The sequence below is a fragment of the Somniosus microcephalus genome, unplaced genomic scaffold (assembly GCF_052327205.1).
Source record: "Somniosus microcephalus isolate GS21.2 unplaced genomic scaffold, FLI_Smic_1.0 unresolved_chr3, whole genome shotgun sequence".
Classification (NCBI taxonomy): domain Eukaryota; kingdom Metazoa; phylum Chordata; class Chondrichthyes; order Squaliformes; family Somniosidae; genus Somniosus; species Somniosus microcephalus.
In genome coordinates, this window is record NW_028225181.1 from 51,434,981 (window position 1) to 51,447,120 (window position 12,140).

Here is a 12,140-nt window from a genome sequence, read left to right on the forward strand (position 1 = left end):
TCACTGTAACACATTGATATACCCCACACCCCTCACTGTAACACACTGATATACACCACACCCCTCACTGTAACACACTGATATACACCACACCCCTCACTGTAACACACTGATATACCCCACACCCCTCACTGTAACACTCTGATATACCCCACACCCCTCACTGTAACACTCTGATATACCCCACACCCCTCACTGTAACACTCTGATATACCCCACACCCCTCACTGTAACACTCTGATATACCCCACACCCCTCACTGTAACACTCTGATATACCCCACACCCCTCACTGTAACACTCTGATATACCCCACACCCCTCACTGTAACACACTGATATACCCCACACCCCTCACTGTAACACTGATATTCCCCACACCCCTCACTGTAACACTCTGATATACCCCACACCCCTCACTGTAACACACTGATATACCCCACACCCCTCACTGTAACACACTGATATACCCCACACCCCTGACTGTAACATTCTGATATACCCCACACCACTCACTGTAACACACTGTTATACCCCACACCCCTCACTGTAACACTCTGATATACCCCACACCCCTCACTGTAACACTCTGATATACCCCACACCCTCACTGTAACACTCTGATATACCCCACACCCCTCACTGTAACACTCTGATATACCCCACACCCCTCACTGTAACACTCTGATATACCCCACACCCCTCACTGTAACACTCTGATATACCCCACACCCCTCACTGTAACACTCTGATATACCCCACACCCCTCACTGTAACACTCTGATATACCCCACACCCCTCACTGTAACACTCTGATATACCCCACACCCCTCACTGTAACACTCTGATATACCCCACACCCCTCACAGTAACACTCTGATATACCCCACACCGCTCACTGTAACGCTCTGATATACCCTGTTAAGTCTGTGTGTCCCAGTTATGCTTATTATAAATCACTGGACACAGACCACAAGAATAACTTTAACAGGTCTTTATTATTCGGAGGTCAGGGCTGAACTGCCCAGCCAATCCCTACACAACACTTATATACCGGTGTGGTCACCACCAGTATTACAGTATACAGCAGCCAAGAGAAAGTAGTACATCTCTTAAGGTAGTTCTCTTAAGGTGGAACAGGTTACATACACCACAATCCTCCCTTTTTAGCTTAACAGTTATATCCCCATTTAACATAACATAATAACATATATGTATATACAACTTCATGCAAAACAGTTCAAAGATTCAGTCTCTGAGGAGGCCTCCTGACTCGAGTTGGATAACGCCTTTCAGGGGTCTCTGATTCTCGTTGCTGGGGTGACTCATCTAGTTGGTCTCTTATGGATTGGACATCATCATCAGGTACATTCACTTCTGAGGTAGATGCTTCAGGTTCACTAACTTCTTCCACGGTTGTCTCTGCCGTAACCATGGGTTCGACCCTTGTTCTCGATTCTACCAGTTGGTCAGCATGACGCCATATTACATTTTCACCAATATCTACCGTGTACATCAGGGGTCCTTGTCTGGCCCGAATTGTTCCAGATTGCCATTCCTCGTTTTTATAGTCCCGGGCTAACACTGGTTGTCCTATTTCGAAACTCCGAGTGATCTTGTTATTTATATGCTGGAACTGTTTGTTTTCAACTTCCCTCCGCACATTTGGTTTTAACAAGTCCAACCTGGACCGCAACCTCCTGTTATAGAACATCATGGCAGGACTTTGGTTTGTCACTGCATGAGTGGCGTTTCGATATGCCAGTAGGAATTTGTCCACCTTGTGTTGTAGTGGAATCTGATCTTCGCTCATGGCCTTTATTGCTTTTTTGAACGTTTGTACAAATCTCTCGGCCAACCCGTTTGTAGCCGGATGATATGGGGCAGAGGTATAATGTTTCACCCCATTCTTCTTCATGAATTTCTGGAATTCTTCTGACACGAACTGCGGTCCGTTGTCTGAACATATTTGTTCTGGCAATCCATTTCTTGCAAGTATCGTTCTTAGCACTGCGATCGTCTTTTCCGAGGTAGTGGTAGTCATCTTAATCACTTCTGGCCATTTAGAATGTGCGTCCACCGCAATTAAAAACATGGAGGCCATGAATGGACCAGCAAAGTCAATATGTACACGTTGCCATGGGGTTGAAGGCCATTCCCATGGATGCAGCGGTGCAATCGGAGGTGCATTTTGCACTTTTTTGGCACCCTGAGCAGCTTTTCGTCAGATCCTCTATCTGTTGGTCGATACCCGGCCACCACACATAAGCCCTAGCAAGGCTTTTCATCTTGACTCCCCCCAGATGACCTTCATGCAGTTCCTTTAGAACTCTCTCTCTTAACTTAGGAGGAATAATCACCCTTGTTCCATACATCAATGTTCCTTGACAGACAGACAGCTGTCCTCGTCTTGCTGAGAATGCCGGTAACAGTGGATCACCATGTGCTGGCCATCCCTTCACTGTCACTTCGTAGACCCGGTACAGTGTCGGGTCATTCCTGGTTTCTCTTTCAATACTTGCATTGGTGACTGGTAAACATTCGATGATGGTCGAGTGAAATAACTCAACAGGGTCAACCGTCGGTGCCTCCTCCTCTGTAGGTAGTGGCAGGCGCGACAGCCCATCAGCATTACCATGCTGCTTTGTACCTTTGAATTCGATCTGATATTGATGTGCCCCTAGGAAAAGGGACCATCTCTGGAGTCTCTGTGCTGTCATCACCGAAACACCCTTCTTAGGGTTAAAAATGGATACCAACGGCTGGTGGTCTGTCAGAAGCGTAAACTTTTGGCCCTGCAGGTAATGATTAAACTTCTTTACTCCCCACACAAGGCTGAGAGCCTCCCTATCTATCTGAGCATAGTTGCGCTCAGCGGAGGTCAATGATCTGGATGCGAACGCAACTGGCCTCTCCAGGCCATTTGGCAACTTGTGTGAGAGTACTGCCCCAATACCATATGGAGAAGCATCACAAGCCAAACGAATAGGCAGCGTTGGGTTGAAGTGAGCCAACACTTCCTCTGAGGTGATCAATGCCTTGCTTTTGCGAAAGGCCCTCTTACAGTCCTCGCTCCACTTCCATGGTACTCCCTTCTGCAAAAGAGCGTTCAGCGGGTGCAGCACCGTGGATAAATTTGGCAGAAACTTATGGTAATAGTTAATCAACCCTAGGAACGACCTTAACTGGGATACATTATCCGGAGCGGGAGCCTTCACAACAGCTTCGATCTTGTCAGGAGACTTATGAAGCCCCTCCTGGTCAATGACGAGATCCGCTTCTGAAAGAACTCACATTTCTGGCGATTAACTCGAAGTCCATATTCTTTCAATCTGGTGAGCACCAGTTCCAAATTTGCAAGGTGTTCCTCGTCATCATCTCCTGTAATCAGAATATCGTCCAGGTAACATTGTGTGCCTGGAATTCCCTGTAATACCTGCTCCATGGCCCTCTGCCAAATTGCTGGAGCCGATGCCACTCCAAAAACCAGTCTATTATACCGGTACAAGCCTCTATGCGTGTTGATCGTGAGATACTGGCGTGACTCTTCCTCAACTTCCATCTGTAAGTACGCCTGCGCCAGGTCTATCTTGGTGAAGTGTTTCCCGCCAGACAACGAAGCGAAGATATCCTCAATCCGCGGAAGCGGATACTGCACCGTGTGAAGCACCGGATTAACAGTGATCTTGAAATCTCCACAGATGCGAACCTTCCCCGGTTCCCCCGGCTTGTTGCTCGATGAACGCTTCATGACGGGAACAATGGGCGTGGCCCACTCACTCCAGTCTACCTTAGACAGTACTCCTGAACGTTCTAGCCCTTCCAGCTCAGCTTCCACAGCAGGTCGTATCGCATAAGGTACCGGTCTGGCTTTGAAAAATTTCAGGTTTGCATGTCCTTCAACCTTGATGTTTGCCGTAATTCCTCTCAGTGTTCCCAGTCCCTGTTGGAACACCTCTTTAGCATCGTCCAATATTCTGGACAATCGTTTAGGTTTGACATCTTTTTTACCGGAATCTACCGTTAGTGCTTTTAAGGAATGCCAGTCCATACTTATTTTCCTAATCCACTCCCGTCCCAGTAGTGGTGGACTCCCTCAGGTAGCACATATAAGTCCATTCCTCGGCTTTCTTTGCCCTTGTGGACCACTTTTACCTCTATCTTCCCGATGGGGTATACTCTTTGCCACGTGTATGTTTTCAATACAATCTCCATATCCCGTAGGGGAATATGTGGGAATAACCTTTTGTAATCTTGCTTATTTATGACTGTGAATGCCGATCCAGTGTCCAATTCCATCTTCACTTGGACTCCTGCTATCTGAAGTGTGACCCAGATTGTTTGGAGGTCTGCTTCATTACCAACATTGTGTACTCTTAGACTACCCAGTTCATTACTGCTGGAGTCTGAATTTGACTTCTGTTCGTTCGAACTGTTCTCTGTCACCTTGTGTACCTTTCTGTACTTTTCCTGCGGTGACTTTTTGTTGCTGGTCTTCTTTCCTGACCGGCATACTTTAGCTATGTGACCAAGCCTGCCACATTTTCTGCATTCCTGATTTTTGAACCAGCACTGGTTCTGATCGTGCGTTGTCTTTCCACAACGATAACATTTTACTGTACCCAAGACCATTTGATTGGTGCTGAGTTCCGGTGACCATAGCTGCATTTGCGCAGTGCCTCTCGCTGCGGCTTCGTGCGATGCTGCAATAGTGACAGCTTTATCAAGCGTAAGATCATTCTCCTCAAGCAGTCGCTTTTGTGTTCCTTCTTTTAACAATCCACATACAAATTTATCTCTCAGCGCATCTGCTAGTCCTGTTCCAAACTGACAGTACTTTGATAGCTTACGCAGTTCAATTAAAAATTCAGCGTTGCTTTCGTCTTTCAGCTGCGTTCTTCTGTAAAATTTAAATCGTTCCGCTATCATCGGCGGTGTGGGGTTTAAATGATTTTTCGGGACAGTAACAATATTCGCGAAAGTCTGATCCGTCGGTTTATCTGGTGACAGAAGGTGCTTCAATAGCCCGTATGTCTTCGCACCCATTGAGCTTAATAAGGTTAGTGCTTTCTCATCATCTGGTACCTTATTTGCTTTACAATAAACTTCCATGCGTTCTACATACGTGGTCCAATCTTCGATATCGCTATCAAAGGTATTAATGTTCCCATGTTTAGGCATTCCTGCAAGTTTTTTAATTTTTCTTTTTCTCAAAATGGCGGCTTCCCGCGCTTGTCTTTTTCCCCCCGCCTACTATAATGGCGGCTTCCCGCGCTTGGTGGTCTTTCCCACGCTCGTCTTCTTCCCCCGCCGACTACAATGGCGGATTCCCGCGTTTGCCTTCTTCCCCCGCTGGCTGCAATGGCGATTGCCGTGCTGCTGCCATTCTCGCCTCCCCAGCGGTTCTCAATTCCCTGACGCTGCTTTTACTCCCCCGCGGTTCCCGTGGGCATTCACGCTTCCCCTGCTGTTGCGCCTCTCAGCCCCGCATGCAGTCCGGTCCTTTACACCGGCTGCGTTTGAGTTCTCCGCGGCTCTCGTGCCTTAAGCTGCCCCAGTCGCTGCGCCTCTCGGCCTCGATTGCAGCCCGGCCCTTTTCACCGGCCGTGGTCGAGTTCTCCGCCCTTTTTCCTCTGTTTCCCCTCCCCCACTCCACAGTCAACGCGGCCGACTTTCTGCTCGTGTCGCTGATCGGCTTACCCACCACCGTGGTAGAAGGGATGATCACTGCCTGTCGCTGATGGAGGGCTTCGTGGTCAGAATTTTTCATTTTAACCCGGGTTCTCGATGGCTCCCTTGCGATGGTGCTCAGCAGGATGATGAGGGCGGATGCCTCTTCTCGACGCCCATTCTGAGGACGAAGCTGCCTTGGATGTAAAACTGCCGCAGGGTAAGATCGGACTCGTCGCCACTGTTAAGTCTGTGTGTCCCAGTTATGCTTATTATAAATCACTGGACACAGACCACAAGAATAACTTTAACAGGTCTTTACTATTCGGAGGTCAGGACTGAACTGCCCAACAAATCCCGACACAACACTTATATACCGGTGTGGTCACCACCGGTATTACAGTATACAGCAGCCAAGAGAAAGTAGTACATCTCTTAAGGTAGTTCTCTTAAGGTGGAACAGGTTACTTACACCACATATCCCAAAACCCTCACTGTAACACTCTGATATACCCCACACCCCTCACGGTAACGCTCGGATATACCCCACACCCCTCACAGTTACACTCTGATAGACCCCACACCCCTCACTGTAACACTCTGATATACCCGACACCCCTCAATGTACACTCTGATATACCCCACCCCCCCCACTGTAACACTGATATACCCCACACCCCTCACTGTAACACTCTGATATACCCCACACCCCTCACTGTAACACTCTGATATACACCACACCCCTCACTGCAACACTTTGATATACCCCACACCCCTCACTGTAACACTCTGATATACCCCACACCCCTCACTGCAACACTCTGATATACCCCACACACGTCTCTGCAAAACACTGATATACCCCACACCCCTCACTGTAACACTCTGATATACCACACACCCCTCACTGTAACACTCTGATATACCCCACACTCCTCACTGTAACACACTGATATACACCACACCCCTCACTGCAACACTCTGATATACCCCACACCCCTCACTGTAACACACTGATATATCCCACACTCCTCACTGTAACACACTGGTATACACCACACCCCTCACTGTAACACTCTGATATACCCCACACTCCTCACTGTAACACACTGGTATACACCACACCCCTCACTGTAACACTCTGATATACCCCACAGCCCTCACTGTAACACTCTGATATACCCCACACACCTCACTATAACACTTTGATATACCCCACACCCCTCACTGTAACACTCTGATATACCCCACACCCCTCACTATAACACACTGATATACCCCACACCCCTCACTGTAACATACTGATATATCCCACACCCCTCACTGTAACACACTGATATATCCCACACCCCTCACTGTAACACTCTGATATACCCCACACTCCTCACTGTAACACACTGGTATACACCACACCCCTCACTGTAACACTCTGATATACCCCACAGCCCTCACTGTAACACTCTGATATACCCCACACACCTCACTATAACACTTTGATATACCCCACACCCCTCACTGTAACACTCTGATATACCCCACACCCCTCACTATAACACACTGATATACCCCACACCCCTCACTGTAACACTCTGATATACCCCACACCCCTCACTGTAACACTTTGATATACCCCACACCCCTCACTGTAACACTCTGATATACCCCACACCCCTCACTATAACACACTGATATATCCCACACCCCTCACTGTAACACTCTGATACACCCCACACCCCTCACTGTAACACTCTGATATACCCCACAGCCCTCACTGTAACACTCTGATATACCCCACACACCTCACTGTAACACTCTGATATATCCCACACCCCTCACTGTAACACTCTGATATACAACACCCCCCCACCGTAACACACTGATATACACCACACCCCTCACTGTAACGCACTGATATTCCGCACACCCCTCACGGTAACACTCTGATATACCCCACACCCCTCACTGTAACACTCTGATATACACCACACCCCTCACTGTAACACACTGATATACCCCACACCCCTCACTGTAACACACTGATATACACCACAACCCTCACTGTAGCACTCTGATATACCCCACACCCCTCACTGTAACACTCTGATATATCCCACACCCCTTACTGTAACACTGATATACCCCACACCCCTCACTGTAACACTCTGATATACCCCACACCCCTCACTGTAAAACACTGATAATCCCGACACCCCTCAGTGTAACACTCTGATATACCCCACACCCCTCACTGTAACACTCTGATATACCCCGCACCCCTCACTGTAACACTTTGATATACTCCACACACCGCACAGTAACACTGATATACCCCACACCCATCACAGTAACACTCTGATATACCCCACACCCCTCACTGTAACACTCTGATATACCCCACACCCCTCACTGTAACACTCTGATATACCCCGCACCCCTCACTGTAACACTTTGATATACTCCACACACCGCACAGTAACACTGATATACCCCACACCCATCACAGTAAAACTCTGATATACCCCACGCCCCTCACTGTAACACACTGATATACCACACACCCCTCATTGTAACACTGATATACCCCACACCACTCACTGTAACACTCTGATATACCCCACACCCCTCACTGTAACACACTGATATACCCCACACCCCTCACGGTAACACTCTGATATACCCCACACCCCTCACTGTAACATTCTGATATACCCAACACCCCTTTCTCTCTGATATACCCCACACCCATCTCTCTCTGATATACCCCACACCCCTCTCTCTCTGATATACCCCACATCTCTCTCTCTCTGATATACCCCACACCCCTCTCTCTCTGATGTACCCCACACCCCTCTCTCTCTGATATACCCCACACCCCTCTCTCTCTCTGATATACCCCACACCCCTCTCTCTCTCTGATATACCCCACACCCTCTCTCTCTGATATACCCCACACCCCTCTCTCTCTCTGATATACCCCACACCCCTCTCTCTCTGATATACCCCACACCCTCTCTCTCTGATATACGCCACACCCCTCTCTCTCTGATATACCCCACTCCTCTCTCTCTCTGATATACCCTACACCTCTCTCTCTCTGATATACCCCACACCCCTCTCTCTCTGATATACCCCACACCCCTCTCTCTCTCTGATATACCCCACACCTCTCTCTCTCTGATATACCCCACACCCCTCTCTCTCTCTGATATACCCCACACCTCTCTCTCTCTGATGTACCCCACACCCCTCTCTCTCTGATATACCCCACACCCCTCTCTCTCTGATATACCCCACACCCTCTCTCTCTCTGATATACCCCACACCCCTCTCACTGATATACCCCACACCCCTCTCTCTCTGATATACCCCACACCTCTCTCTCTCTGATATACCCCACACCCCCTCTCTCTCTGATATACCCCACACCCCTCTCTCTGATATACCCCACACCTCTCTCTCTCTCTGATATACCCCACACCTCTCTCTCTGATATACCCCACACCCCTCTCTCTCTGATATACCCCACACCCTCTCTCTCTCTGATATACCCCACACCCCTCTCTCTCTGATATACCCCACACCCCTCTCTCTCTGATATACCCCACACCCCTCTCTCTCTGATATACCCCACACCCCTCTCTCTCTGATATACCCCACACCCCTCTCTCTCTGATATACCCCACACCCCTCTCTCTCTGATATACCCCACACCCGTCTCTCTCTCTGATATACCCCACACCCCTCTCTCTCTGATATACCCCACACCCGTCTCTCTCTCTCTGATATACCCCACACCCCTCTCTCTCTGATATACCCCACACCTCTCTCTCTGATATACCCCACACCCTCTCTCTCTCTGATATACCCCACACCCCTCTCTCTCTGATATACCCCACACCCGTCTCTCTCTCTCTGATATACCCCACACCCCTCTCTCTCTGATATACCCCACACCCTCTCTCTCTCTGATATACCCCACACCTCTCTCTCTCTGATATACCCCACACCCTCTCTCTCTCTGATATACCCCACACCCCTCTCTCTCTGATATACCCCACACCCTCTCTCTCTCTGATATACCCCACACCCCTCTCTCTCTGATATACCCCACACCTCTCTCTCTGATATACCCCACAACCCTCTCTCTCTCTGATATACCCCACACCCCTCTCTCTCTCTGATATACCCCACACCTCTCTCTCTCTGATATACCCCACACCCCTCTCTCTCTCTGATATACCCCACACCCCTCTCTCTCTGATATACCCCACACCCCTCTCTCTCTCTGATATACCCCACACCCCTCTCTCTCTCTGATATACCCCACACCCTCTCTCTCTCTGATATACCCCACACCCCTCTCTCTCTCTGATATACCCCACACCCCTCTCTCTCTGATATACCCCACACCCCTCTCTCTCTCTGATATACCCACACCCCTCTCTCTCTCTGATATACCCCACACCCTCTCTCTCTCTGATATACCCCACACCCCTCTCTCTCTCTGATATACCCCACACCTCTCTCTCTCTCTGATATACCCCACACCCCTCTCTCTCTGATATACCACACACCTCTCTCTCTCTGATATACCCCACACCTCTCTCTCTCTGATATACCCCACACCCCTCTCTCTCTGATATACCCCACACCCTCTCACTCTGATATACCCCACACCCCTCTCTCTCTGATATACCCCACACCTCTCTCTCTCTGATATACCCCACACCCCTCTCTCTCTGATATACCCCACACCCCTCTCTCTCACTGATATACCCCACACCCCTCTCTCTCTGATATACCCACACTCCTCTCTCTCTCTGATATACCCCACACCTCTCTCTCTCTCATATACCCCACACCCGTCTCTCTCTCTCTGATATACCCCACACCCCTCTCTCTCTGATATACCCCACACCTCTCTCTCTCTGATATACCCCACACCCTCTCTCTCTCTGATATACCCCACACCTCTCTCTCTCTGATATACCCCACACCCTCTCTCTCTCTGATATACCCCACACCCTCTCTCTCTCTGATATACCCCACACCCCTCTCTCTCTCTGATATACCCACACCCCTCTCTCTCTCTGATATACCCCACACCCCTCTCTCTCTGATATACCCCACACACCTCTCTCTCTGATATACCCCACACCTCTCTCTCTCTGATATACCCCACACCCCTCTCTCTCTCTGATATACCCCACACCTCTCTCTCTCTCTGATATACCCCACACCCCTCTCTCTCTGATATACCCCACACACCTCTCTCTCTCTGATATACCCCACACCTCTCTCTCTCTGATATACCCCACACCCCTCTCTCTCTGATATACCCCACACCCCTCACTCTGATATACCCCACACCCCTCTCTCTCTGATATACCCCACACCTCTCTCTCTCTGATATACCCCACACCCCTCTCTCTCTGATATACCCCACACCCCTCTCTCTCTGATATACCCCTCACCCCTCTCTCTCTCTGATATACCCCACACCCTCTCTCTCTCTGATATACCCCACACCCTCTCTCTCTGATATACGCCACACCCCTCTCTCTCTGATATACCCCACTCCTCTCTCTCTCTGATATACCCCACACCTCTCTCTCTCTGATATACCCCACACCCCTCTCTCTCTGATATACCCCACACCCCTCTCTCTCTCTGATATGCCCCACACCTCTCTCTCTCTGATATACCCCACACCCCTCTCTCTCTCTGATATACCCCACACCTCTCTCTCTCTGATGTACCCCACACCCCTCTCTCTCTGATATACCCCACACCCCTCTCTCTCTGATATACCCCACACCCTCTCTCTCTCTGATATACCCCACACCCCTCTCACTGATATACCCCACACCCCTCTCTCTCTGATATACCCCACACCTCTCTCTCTCTGATATACCCCACACCCCCTCTCTCTGATATACCCCACACCCCTCTCTCTCTGATATACCCCACACCCTCTCTCTCTCTGATATACCCCACACCTCTCTCTCTGATATACCCCACACCCCTCTCTCTCTGATATACCCCACACCCTCTCTCTCTCTGATATACCCCACACCCCTCTCTCTCTGATATACCCCACACCCCTCTCTCTCTGATATACCCCACACCCCTCTCTCTCTGATATACCCCACACCCCTCTCTCTCTGATATACCCCACACCCCTCTCTCTCTGATATACCCCACACCCCTCTCTCTCTGATATACCCCACACCGTCTCTCTCTCTGATATACCCCACACCCTCTCTCTCTCTGATATACCCCACACCCGTCTCTCTCTCTGATATACCCCACACCCCTCTCTCTCTGATATACCCCACACCCTCTCTCTCTGATATACCCCACACCCTCTCTCTCTCTGATATACCCCACACCCCTCTCTCTCTGATATACCCCACACCGTCTCTCTCTCTCTGATATACCCCACACCCCTCTCTCTCTGATATACCCCACA